Source organism: Drosophila gunungcola, unplaced genomic scaffold (genome assembly GCF_025200985.1).
Source record: "Drosophila gunungcola strain Sukarami unplaced genomic scaffold, Dgunungcola_SK_2 000093F, whole genome shotgun sequence".
Lineage (NCBI taxonomy): Eukaryota > Metazoa > Arthropoda > Insecta > Diptera > Drosophilidae > Drosophila > Drosophila gunungcola.
The window spans coordinates 169,006-181,884 of NW_026453255.1; the positions used below are offsets into that span (position 1 = coordinate 169,006).

General features: G+C 37.6%; 1 protein-coding gene across 1 annotated transcript in view; it reads right to left on the reverse strand.

Annotated features, from left to right (window-relative positions):
* The window catches only part of LOC128265097 (teneurin-a), a 246,366-nt gene that overhangs the window by 160,279 nt on the left and 73,208 nt on the right, over window positions 1-12,879 (reverse strand).

The window sequence follows — 12,879 nt, forward strand, 5'->3', positions numbered from 1 at the left end:
GCTAGAACCATCTTCTTTTACTCTTGTTTATTACCCAGGTAAAGATTTAAGTTGCCCAGTTGTTTAGTATACACACACATTGTTGTATTACAGTAAATATTAAGCGTTTAAGTTTAAACATTAAATATGTATGCAAAGAACAGCAGAAAATATTGATCTATTTTCATGATGAAGTACATTTTTTGTGTCTTCTCTAATTTTGAATTCTTATAATAAAATTTATAATAATAATTTGGATTAATTTAAATAACAAATATTTCCATATTAACCCATTTTAATAAAAGTATATATATTTGTTGACTTTCAAATGTATATTTGAACAGAAAACAGCCCTTTTTTAACCCATTGAAAGAATATTACAAAATATTTTTTTTTAAATACCCAAAATACCCTTTTTAGCCCCATTTTTAAATCCCAAAACAAAGCGAACTTTGGCTATAAAACAGAAAAATTGGCAGCGCTGCTGGCCAGCATTCTGTTTATGGCTGCTTCCTTGGCTTAGACAGACAATTTGACTTTTGATTTTGATGAGCGAGCATTTGAATGCACTAAAACACAGGGGAAAAGAGGCAGGGGAGGGCGGGCAAAGGGGCACAAGTGGGTCATTACTGACAGCCTCCGCTCGATGCGGGTTAAGGCTGACTGCTCGATGGCCACGCAAACGTTCAAAAGGACACGAGGCGCAAAGGTTATCCTTGCTGAGGACTTAACCTTACCCCGGCTCCGAGGACTCAAGGATTGTGTGTTTGGGACTGTTATCGTTTATGGGCTTCGAAGGAGGAGTCATGTGGGGACTCCCTCGAAGGATCCCGAAGCGCCTGTCAAATGGAAAATCTTATCCAAATGCCTACAACCTGCATGATAGTTTCTGTTTTTTGAAAACTTAATAAAAGGGGAGCAATGCTTTTAATTTAAGAAGCTTGAATTGTTGTCAAGCAATATTCTCTATTTGTATTAAACAAAAACTTATGTCACTGATGCAAGTTATATTGATGGAATTAAATTCAAAAGGCATGATAATAAAATAAAACTTTGTTATAAAAATATATATATTACAGAGATATAACTAATATTCTCTCTTAATTCAAAGTATCGTAAGAAAATTAAAAATTCTCAGTGGTTTGCTGATCAAAAAAGTTACAAGCTTCTACTTAATAACTAATATCTATAGAATTAAAATTCCATGTAGCCCTTAAAAATGTACTAAATTGCTTGCCACAAGAAATATGCAAAGTACTTCAAACAAGTGTGTGATATTGAACGCAGAGAAAAACAAAGAAAGGAATATCAGAATGTTTCCAAGTGCCAAAATCCTTCCTTAACCAAAAAAAAAAAAAAAAAACTAGACAATTTTTGTTGGCTTCCTTCCCAGTGATTTCCCAGATCCTGGCCAAATGGAATACTATTTGGTACACAGGACATGGCCGGCCACTCTTCCTTCAGCGCAGTAAAATGGTGTAACCGAGTGTTTGGCTTCTTGGGTAAACAGAACTTAATCGAATGCAACTGCATTTGCAGTCGAGTCCAAGTCAACTCGTATCGCCCGCTGTGAGTCCTGCAACTATTTTTTAAACCTCTCCCCAGAGACCCCGCCCACATATTATCCCGCCCCTCTCCCCCCCAGAGCACTTTTCTCCATCGGCAAATGCACAATTTGGCCTGCAAAATGCATATTTGTGGCATCCATTTGTATGGCTTTGTTGGTCCGTAGTCCGAACCGAAAGATAATCAAATACGCATTTCTCTTTCTCTCCCTTTAATGAACGAATGCCAGAGTTGCCAAATTGGACTTTTTTTTGTTGTTTGTCGCAAAAAAAAAAGGGTTGCAATGAATCTGGGAATTCTTTTATAAATCAGGTATTAAAAAACATTTCATTGTTAATCGGTATTTATCCTTTGAACATAACGTTGTTTAACTTTCCCGTATTTATTTATCATAAATATAGGTAAAATAAAAACTAACTTGAATCCTGAGTAATCTAACAAAATAAATCAAAATAAATTTTACTAATTTAATTTAAATACAAGTTGTTAAAATAAAAAAAAAAAACATTTAGAGCCAAAAAATTATATTTATAAAAATCCTTTAGAACAAATAATAATTCGAATTTAATGTTATTTTTATTCGTGGGCTAAATTCCACACATTTGTAGCTTTTGTGAGCTTCATTCGGCCATATATATTTTTTATCAATTACGGTGGGCAACACTGTTGATGGCTGGGACCAAATGGAAAAACTGCTCAGCATCAATTGCAATTTTAAAGTGAAGCTTGCATTGGCTGCAACGAAACTTTGCTAACGAATTAAGAGCAAAATATTATATGCCTGGCAAAATGTTGCATAAGGCGGGTGGTAGGCGATTGGGGGTGGGGGCGATGGGCATGGGCGTGGGCGTGGGTTGGGGTTGGGGTTGGGGGGTGCACGCAATTATTTTGCATTCTCCATTTTAACAATTTGGAGAAAGAAATGTGAGCCAGTGAAATGCGAAAATGAATGAATGAATGGGCGACTGAATGCTCGCTCCATCCCGCCTCCACTCGGCAGCGGAAAGTGGGGCATTAAAGCCTAGAATCCGACATTTTCATATGCATGCTTAAGTGCGTCGAGCAGTAGCCACAACAAAAACAACAACAACAACAACAACAACAACAACAACAACCAAATGCCACAAGGAGCCAAGAAAATATTGAGTTAACCCAAGCAGCGCTGCCCTAAAAGTATGCAATGAAATGTTATTTTCCTCATTTCCACAAAAACTTTCGCTCCCCCACCTTAACCCCAAACCCCCGCTTAACCCCTGGTCGACCTCCAACTGCCTTTAGCGCCTTAGCGAAACTTCGTCGCGATGCAGCTGCTGTTTAAGATGGTTTCCTTCGGTCTGGTCTTAAATTAATTGCAGCTCAGCTCCACGAAGTTCACTTAAGCAATGACCTCAAAGAGATAATAATTGTACGTGGGATACATGGTATTCAAAGTGCATCTTAATTTCGTTTTTTCATTCTGATAGTTTAAAATCATTTCACTCAGGGCATATTCATAATTCCAAATGAAACGCTGGTCCCCGACGTAGGACTTAAACTTAATCTATCAACACAAAAACATTTTAAATTCTTTTTATTTAAGTTTAGCTAAGAGAAGCCAATTAAACTACAGATATATTGCCGTACATTTACATGTCAAGTTAAGTAAAAATATATTGGTTTCTTTAATTTTAATTGTTTTTTTTTTCGAATGTTTAGTAGTTATGAAAGTACCATGTCTTGAATTTACTAGCCCTTGACTCATTTAATATTTTAAATAAAATACTTTGTACCTTTTTCTTAATTTTCATCTGTCAAAAACGAAGAAGAATTATTTAGGTGCTAAGCTGTTAGTAATAATGTTTTTTGGTTTGGGGAATAATAATTCTCGAAAAGCGAATTTAAAACCGCAACAAATTGCTTACTCGCGACAAAATTGTTTAACCACTGATATATATGTTCGCCTTTGACACTTAATGAATTACAAATTGAGACGGGACGTAACCTTTTGTTTGCTCTTCTGCCTTCGATATTGTTTCATTTGAATTCAGCATTTTCACTCTGTGGGTTTTGCAGGACGCATTTCCTCTGACATCAATCGTTCAGTTGCCGCCTTTTGTTGTTTCAGCCGCAATATTTATGCAGACGTGGTAAGAGATATGTATGTTTTTGCAGTGCCATATATACACATCCAGTCGTATAGTAGTGTAGAACGTGGAATATATCGGAGGCTTCGGCTGGGGGTTCAGATATCCAATGACAATGGAAATGGCAATGGCTCTGCGAACCACAAGCCCTCTATGCCCTCTTTCTCGTGCCGTTGTCAACCGCAAAACGTTTAATTACATGTCAAAATGCGAAATGCATTGAACAAGACAGGAACCATAACACTCAGCCCCCTGCCCCTGCCCCTGCCCCTGCCCTGCCCCCTTATTGCGCTCCGAATTTTCCATTTTCCATTTTCCACTTCCTCCAGCATCCAAGCGCTTCCTGAGCCGCTGCGTCATCATCAGCGTTGTTTTATAGATAAAGCAGCGTTACAGCTCCAAATTTGGTATTATGAGTGAACATGCAAACACAACCTCATTACCAACACAGAACATAGACCAAAACATGACGCACACACACTCGTGGAACACCCCCGCTCCAAAAAAAAAATAAACACCCTAGTAATACAACACCCATGTTTACAAGCCAGAGGCTTAGTTTTTGGGGGCCATTCAGAGTCACAAATATGCCTAACCGCATCTGAAGAGCTTAGAAAACTGATGTTATTAAACGATTATGTAGATATAATAATAACAGAGAGGGTAAGAAATACTTAATAGTTAACAGTAGTTATAATTTATAATATGTAAAATTGTTATAAAACTTTTTTTTTTAATACAAATTGGTGTATATAATGTAGTATTATAGTAATCACCACAAACACAAGTTTCTAGCAAAGTTCTTTATTACTTCATTTATTTTTAAATCAATAAAAATGTTTATAATTCCCAGACAATCATTTTTAAAAAAGTTAAAATAAATTATTACCGTAATTGTTGAGTCAGACTTCTGAATACTTTATTAAACAAACAAACTACGTTGTTTTAATTTAATTTAATAGAAAGCTTACATTTTCCAGCGCCAAAGAATATGGTAAGAAACCTTAACTATATAAGATGTTTAATTTTAATTAAGCGACGAGTATGTATAACATGGACAACTAAAAAGAAGAATGCAAATTTCATTGAAATTTGTCTACGTCCAAAAAATTTTAATTCAAATTCAAAAGAACACGAATGATTGTTTTTTTTAAACAATATAAGGATGTAAATTCATGAGCGTAAACTTTTAAATTAAATTTTCATTTCATTTTACGCAGTATCAACTCCAAAAGAAAATGGTTTTCGTTAAATAAAGGTCAAATAAGGGTTGAACAGATTGCGACTTTTTGTTTACAAAAAGTATGTATGCAAATGCCTTTTAATGGGGTTTCAGATTTATCAAAAGAGTGAAACTTTAAACAAGAGTAAAACAAATTCCAAAGCACGTACAAAAAAAAAAAATAATTAAATCGAGTACTTGTATTTTTCCATGAAAATAATAAAAGAACTTTTTGACAAGCTGAAAAATGTATATTCATATATAAAAATATAGAACAGAAAAAGTTTGCAATAAAAATACAACTCAATAATCAAAAATTCTAGCAAATCCACTTCTTTCTTCTGGCTCAAATGTAAGGCATACGAAGTAATTTATCAGAGCTACAATCTGCACCCCTGCACCAGAGCTTTACGTTTTTGTACTTTGCTGTACCGCGTGTTCCGTAATTGCTTCCTGAAAACACAGGTCCGTGGCTTTCTGTTTTCTTGTGCTTTTTTTTTTGTGGCGTGTTGCCAACAAAATTATTGACAGTAGGTAGGAACAGAAAAGAGGCCTGACATTACGCCGAGTTGCGAAAGGAACCGCCCATGAAATGTCTATCGATGTCATCCACCCATTCCTCCGCTGGATGATGGATAAAAATAACCCAAGTCAGTTAATGGCCGCTTGAGAATCGCTTTAAGGTAGATCTCAACATTAGAGCACTGTTTTTTCAGCAGTTTTTATCCCTCTTAACTTAAGACTTATGTCAATTTAAAATAGAAGAAGGTTAAAATGAAAATAATGGACATCATCAAAACCAAAATAAAAGGACATGAAAAAACTTTCGATATATAAAAGTACACATTTGAAAACCAGTTGATTAGTTGATTTTTAATATATCAATGTTTTGTAGTCAGTCCTACTTAATCGTAAACAATATGAATAAAATAATGTGTTACTGCTCAATTATGGCTGGGAGCAATACACTTAAGGAGTAAGATATTTTCAAATCTTTTGAAGGTCTAACAGCTGAATGTTCTACTGATTGCAGCTTCTATTTATCAAAATAGTTTTAGCCATCCATCAGGCTGGGATGGGCTCTCCTGCCCAATCTTAGTGCAATTTGAACTATGCCAGGCACATGTTTTGCTCGCCACTAGTTTCGGCATGTGTCTGAGGTCATGTCGGGAATGTGAGCTTGTGGGAGTTGGTCGTCTAAGGGGATGACCCTCTGCCCATCTGCCCTGTGCCCTTTTACCCATCACAAAGCGGCTTCTTTGTTTGATGGCCAAGTGTAATGGGGTGACGGTAAGGATTTGCGAAGCAAAGTTCCCCAACTTGCAGGCTTAAGTTGCACTGAGATTTGAGTGGATACATTTTCAGAACATTTGTACTCGTTCTCGGGCTTACAAAATCATGATTATCAGTCCTAAGATGGAAATTCATCGGAGAATTGATTAAAACTCATTAAATGTAAATGTGTGTTAAACCAATTAATCTCAAGTCGTTCCTACATTAAGGTTTAGCTGCATTTTTAAATAGTACAAAATTATTTATATTTGACATGTAAGTAATGTAAAGTCTAGCTCAATGCTTTCATAATGACTTTTACTTAAAAGAAAAAATACAAAAAAAAAGTATAACCAGCCTAAACTCTTTTTTAATGCAAAATAAACCTGATTAGAAAAAATGTTCTTAAAATATGAATTGAATAAATAAACGATTTATAACGCAAATAAAACTATATGAAATGAATACTATGAAGGTGAAATGTATAATTATTTTGGACCAGATTGGTATGTCTAATATATTTCATGAAATAACTATGTACATTTTATGAATCGTATTTTATTTGATTGTGCTTTTAATTGCAATTCTGCATTTCAGTTGTCTAGGATTGTCCATTTGTTATATAAATATGAAATGTATAATTACTTTGGACCAGAGTGGTATGTCGAATATTTTTGTTGAAATAACTAAATACATTTTATGAATGTTATTTTGTTCGATTGTGTCATAATATTGCAATTCTGTATTTCAGTTGTTTATACAATGTAACGAAACATTGAACATAAGAGTGCATACAATTTGAACTCATCGAAAGCCACAAATCATATTTGTATTTCAACTACTTCTTGGACAGTGCACGACTCTTAACTAACGGTAAGCGTTTGCATCGTAATTCACAATTGTAATTGATATAAATTTCGGGTATGCCCCGTTTGCCCGTTGGATATTGCCCCACTGTGGCCGCAACTTTATTATAACGAGCAACTCATTCATGCCACGAGGAGCGATGGCTAAACATGGTGTAGGGAAGGCTAGGACCAAGGATATATGTGCAGTGGGTTTATGAAATTCATGGCACGCGGCACGTTCCTGGCATCCTGGAAGTCCTTTAGCACCCCGAACCGGCCCCCGAAAACGGAGAGATGCCAAGTGCTTGCGTAAAAATGCATAACGGCGCCAAAAGTCAAAGGGCAAAAGTTATTTTATACACATTTTTAATTTTTTGCTCCTTTGCAAGGACTCTACACACACATTCACACACACACACACACACGTGGAAACAAAATGGTGTCAGCAGTGGTTGCCATTCGAAAGGGAAGGGAAAAAAAGGAGCCTTGCCTCGCAAAAAAAAAAAGAAACTATTAGAAGGTGTTGGCTGTTGGCTGGCAACATTTTGCAGACAAGACTTTGGGAGAAAAGGGTGGAAAACCTGGCAGAAGGATGCGCATAAATTGCAGGCACCATGCATAAATGGAAGGATATTGCTGCAGCCTGGCCAGCCTTTGATCCTGCCTCGCCGAAAAGAAAAAGTGAAATGAGAAACATTGAAGGCACAAGGATAAGTTTGGAGCAGACTGAAGTCGACATGGAGGAATTGTGATTACAGGAAGAGCCGAGCAAAGGGCGGCTTAATTGATAAGAAAGCCGAGATTGAAACGCGTACGGCGAAATCTGAAACGAAATTGCCGTTTGCCCAGAAGAAAAACAAAGAATGGAAGTCGAAATCGATTGCAATTTGGATTTCTGAATAATTAAAAGAAGCCAGAATGGTATGTAAAAACCCTTTTATGGGACACACAATATAGGTAAAGGTCAGCGCCGAGAAGATAACGAAACTTAAACGTAGCTCAAATATTTTGTATTAAAATAAAGAACATAATGATAAACCTTCATGGTGTTATACTAACAAAAATAAAATTTAACTTTATTTAAACGTGTAAGTATTATTATAAAGTATTTAACAAAATGTTTTAAATTATTATCCGTTTTATCTTTAATAGTATAAATTATAAATAAAGTTTTATTTGGAAAACAAAAATCTTCTTTAAAATAATGTTTTATAAATCAAACAATCTTAGAGTAACTAGATTCGTGACAGTTTGTTCTTTAATACTTTGACCGTCCAGAATCCCTACACACCCATTTATGTGGATCAAACCAACACCTCGATCGACTTGATGACTTTGCCCTTATCTGCCGGGCGAGATTCGCGGGAATGAGATTTATGATTGCCTTTGTGCAAGTAGCCCTGACTTGGCCTAGCACCTTTCAGCTGGCTGCCGACTGTCTGTCCACCTGGATATCTGACTCCGATGGGGGGCTTGGGCAATGGGCGATGGGCGATGGGCGATGGGCGGTGCGAGATGATTACCCAAAAGCAAACACAGACGGGAGGGCAAACAGAAGCTGACAAACCCACTCACGACCATTGTTGCAGAATGCTGTCGAGCAGCTCTTCTGCGAGTGAAGAGCATGTGGAGAACGAGTGCCGGCGGATGAAACTGGGGATGAGGATGGGGACGACGATGGCCTCAAGGCTTGCCAACAAAGGAATAGGATGGATAGCCTGTCCTCTGCTGGGTCATCGGCATGGGCCAACGCATGTGTGAAAAGAAATGTGAGCAAGATTGAGCAGAGGGAGGTATGGACCAGGGCAGACCCCTTTTCCAGCACACGCGGCGAATACGTAATGCATTCAGGTGGAATGCATATGTGTGCACTCAGAGCCACACACACACACACACACACACACATACACACACACACACACACACACCCACAGACACACTCAAAGAAAGAGACAGACACTCCGGCTGCGTGTGTGAACAGGCACTTGATTGTGTTATTATTATTGTTTCAAGTGTTGCTCTCTGTTCTCGTTGTTTATCCGCATGCATTGTAACTGTAGCTGTTTCAAAGAGGTCGGGGCGTTAAGGAGGGTGAAAGAGGTTCTGGCACAGTGGTAAGCTCACAATGGGCGTTGGCCATTTCGGAACCTACAAATCAAATGAGTCGAAAGCCCTTTGCCCCAATCACATTAACATTTGTGGCGCCCAACATGTGGCCCTTAGGTCAGCATAGCATTATGACATTTACCACAAATATCAATATATATGTTTGCCCTAGCTTTAAATCAAATTAAAAGGGGTTATGGCCTTGTCCTGCCGATAATTCCGTTCTTGTATTCTTGTTAAGTAAACCTTCTACCACCTTACATTAGTTGGCGCCCAACTTGGTGCTTTCAATAAGCTTCAGTTTAGGACGCCTGCCGATTATTTGTCATGGCTGTAAATCAGTCTCAAGGCAGCGCCATTGTCCTGCCGACTCCACTGTACTTTCAGTTCTACAGTAAAGCTATCCCTGCCGCCTTGCATTCGATGGCAGCATTGTAGCGAACACACTTGAATGCACTCGAATGTGCAGCGAACCGGAGTCGGGCAAACGACCCAGTGCCCCCCTCTTCCGTGGACCCGTTTTTATGGTACCTCTCTTTTTTGCGCTTGCTCTTATAATGTTTTCATTATCCCTGCGATATTCGATTGTCAGTGGTGACTGGCAATTGCTGACGGGATAACATTTATTTGTTTACCGTACAAAATGGTTAACGATTCGTAGTTGGCAACCAAACGATTGACACCACCCTTTATATAATAGCCACTCTTACGTAAGCATTGTTTATTGATTGTGCATTTAATTCAGTAAACTCTTTCAAACGACACTTTATTGCAATATTGTACTATTGCTGATTATATTAAAAATAAAATTTCACTTGGCATATTGTTTATGCAATAAACTCCAGGGTCCTCTACTCATGCAAATTATTTGCTGTTAACTCGTTTTTGCCGTATACGCGAAATCTGTGCGCATATTGAATTCATTTTTAAAGCGAAGCCGGATTGACCTGGAAATCGGCGGAGAGCTGGATAAAATGAAGGCCGCATTTCCTCCCCTTCTGACCGCCGCTTAATGTAAGGGTAATTTATGAAAATGACTAAAACGAATGCGTGCAAATTATGCCCTTTTTCTGGCAATGCCAAAGAGCCAGGAATATGGGTTAAGTGCAGCAGGATGTTGGTGTCGCCGGATGCTGGTCCATCCCATTTTTCCCACAGTACCGCCCACCGCCCAGCTCCTTTTCGCATATCTTTCCTTCTTAACAGTCGTAAACAAAAAGGTAGCTGTCCCCGGTTCTCCGGCTCGCAAATTATTTATATTATAATTATACCCTTGTGGGGAGTATTAAAGTTTTTATAAAGACTTTAAGGGAAAATTGTGCTTTATAAATAGATAGATTATTTTACTTATTTATTTTTTTAAAGCTTGTAATATCGATCATTTTACAAATTATCATTTGCTTAAGCTCTAAATTAATATTCAAATACTATTTCATATTTGGTCAAGTCAATATTCCCTCCATAAAAGGCTTTCTAGGATAAGGGTATTCCCTGTTTTTATTTCATCCTTGTGTTTGTTTCGCTGCCTGGCTGTTTGCTGAATGCAGCTGGCCTGAAACTGAAACGGAAGGCCTGAGACGATGATAAAGCGGCAGGATGACTCCTTGCCGGCAGCTCCTTTGGCTCCTCGGTCCGCCTGCTCATTAAAAATTACCCTTCTTATGGTGAAGTGGAATTAAAATCGCGGCAGTTGGCAGCGGCTTGTGGCGCGGCGCGCAAAGTTCTTTTAACTGTTTATAATACGCAACGCTGCAAAAATACACACGCTTTCAGACAGGGACACAAACATCGAGGTGGAAGCGAGATGGCTGGAGGGACGGGTGAACAAAGCCAGCGTGAACAATGAATTAAAAACACAAAGCAACTTTCTTTGCCACATTTCTTTGCCCCTATTTTTTCTACAAACCTCTATCACTTTTGCTCGCTCTATCTCCATGCTATTGTTCCTACAAATACAGACTAGTCCCTCCAGCACTTTGGGTTGCAAAATCAACGTTATCGATAAGCTGGCACGATAGGCAATCATCGATAAATTTAATCATCATTTAATATTAGTAAGCCTTAAATTTAAGTTTACTTGGCGAGAAAAAACAAGAACAAACTAAATATAAAGTTTCTATAAAAATTTATTTATTTGTTGATGTACTTATTTATTTATTTTCCGTCGAAAACTTATTTTTAAGGCTGTTTTAAATTTTTGTAACATATATATGTAAAAATTGTGTTTGTTATAAAAATAAATAAAAGCTCATTTATTTTAGTATTTTGCATTATTTTAATAGATTATTAAATTATGCTTTTGACAATAAATTACTTGCAATGCAGGAGTTTCATTCAAGGGAGCGAAGCGTCCACAGGCTTCACCGTACCATCCGCCCGGAAAGGGGCGTGCAGCGGCAAAGCTGGCTCCCAAGTCATTAGGACTAATGGCCACCTAAGCGGGGGGCATGCCCGGAACTGGAACCCCGAATCGGTGGGTGAGATGGGTTCTGCGAAGGAGTTGATGCGGGAAATCAGGCTGGTCGGGTGGCTCCAAGTCGGAGGACGAGGATCCTTCTGCTGCTGCTGCTGCGGCCAGCACAAATAACCAAGTGCTGTTCGGCGGTTTTGATTTCGCAACACACGTACGAACAACTACCGATTCGCATTCTATTGTTCGCAAGCTCGTCCTTGTTGTCGTCTCTTTCACCTCGTCTATCACCGTCTCTTTCTTCGGCAAACAGTCCGTCCCTCTCTGTGTAATTAGGCACTTGAGCTGAGTTGTAAAATGTGCTCGATGCTTTTCGCTCCGCCGCTGTTTTCGGTCGGAAAACAATTTAAGGCAACCGTGCGGTTATATGGCGGTTTCATTCCCTTCGGTTCCTCTATTTTTACACTTGAAAAAAAATTATAAGACTGCTAAATTATAGAAGAACCAGTAAAGTTCTACACAAAATATTGATATTATGTTCTAAAATCAAAAATCTATTAAAACTTAAAACAAAAATCTATTAATGTTTGATTAAAAATTTTTTATCATATAATATTTTAAATAACTTTGACTTAAAATATCAAAACATTTTTAATATATTTTGCCTATCTTTATTTTAACAAAGCTTAAAGTATGAATAGGAATTCAATTTGATAAAAGAATTTTATGATTACCTCCAATATTTGGATAGTATCCAAGTTGTGTTATTAATATTTTTTAGATAGAACATTTTACAAGTTAAATTTTTCAAGTGTATCTATGTCTATTTGTTTCTACTTCTTGCCCGGTTCATTTCAGCTTCTCTCTACATTTTCTTTTTTCCACTTTCGTTGTCTGCCTTCCATATTGACTGGCTTTGAATTGTGTTGCGGGCTTCCTTTTTTTGGCTATTGAGTTTTGATGTACAGCCTTCGACGACCCGGGCTCTTGGCCAAGGCCGTCATAACTTGGCCCAAAAAAGGGAATTGCAATATTTGGCCTTACCACAACATTCTAGTCGGCTAATGGGCAAAGTTGAAATTGAAGTTTTCCCAAGGGAACCGCTTGGTTAAAATAGTTTTCGCTTTTTAAAAAGGCTTAGGCCGTCTCGTTTAGTATTTCGTATGGCCTTGGTTTGACCAAATTAAATTTTTTATAAGGTTATATATTAGGGTGTATTCTTAGAGCTTGTTATATATTTATTAAACAAAGCCTGATAATTTATTATAAAAGAGAGACTTTTAATTATGTAAACAGAACGCACTTGTAAATCAAAAAAATTTAGACTTGATATATAAACAGAAATAAGTAGGT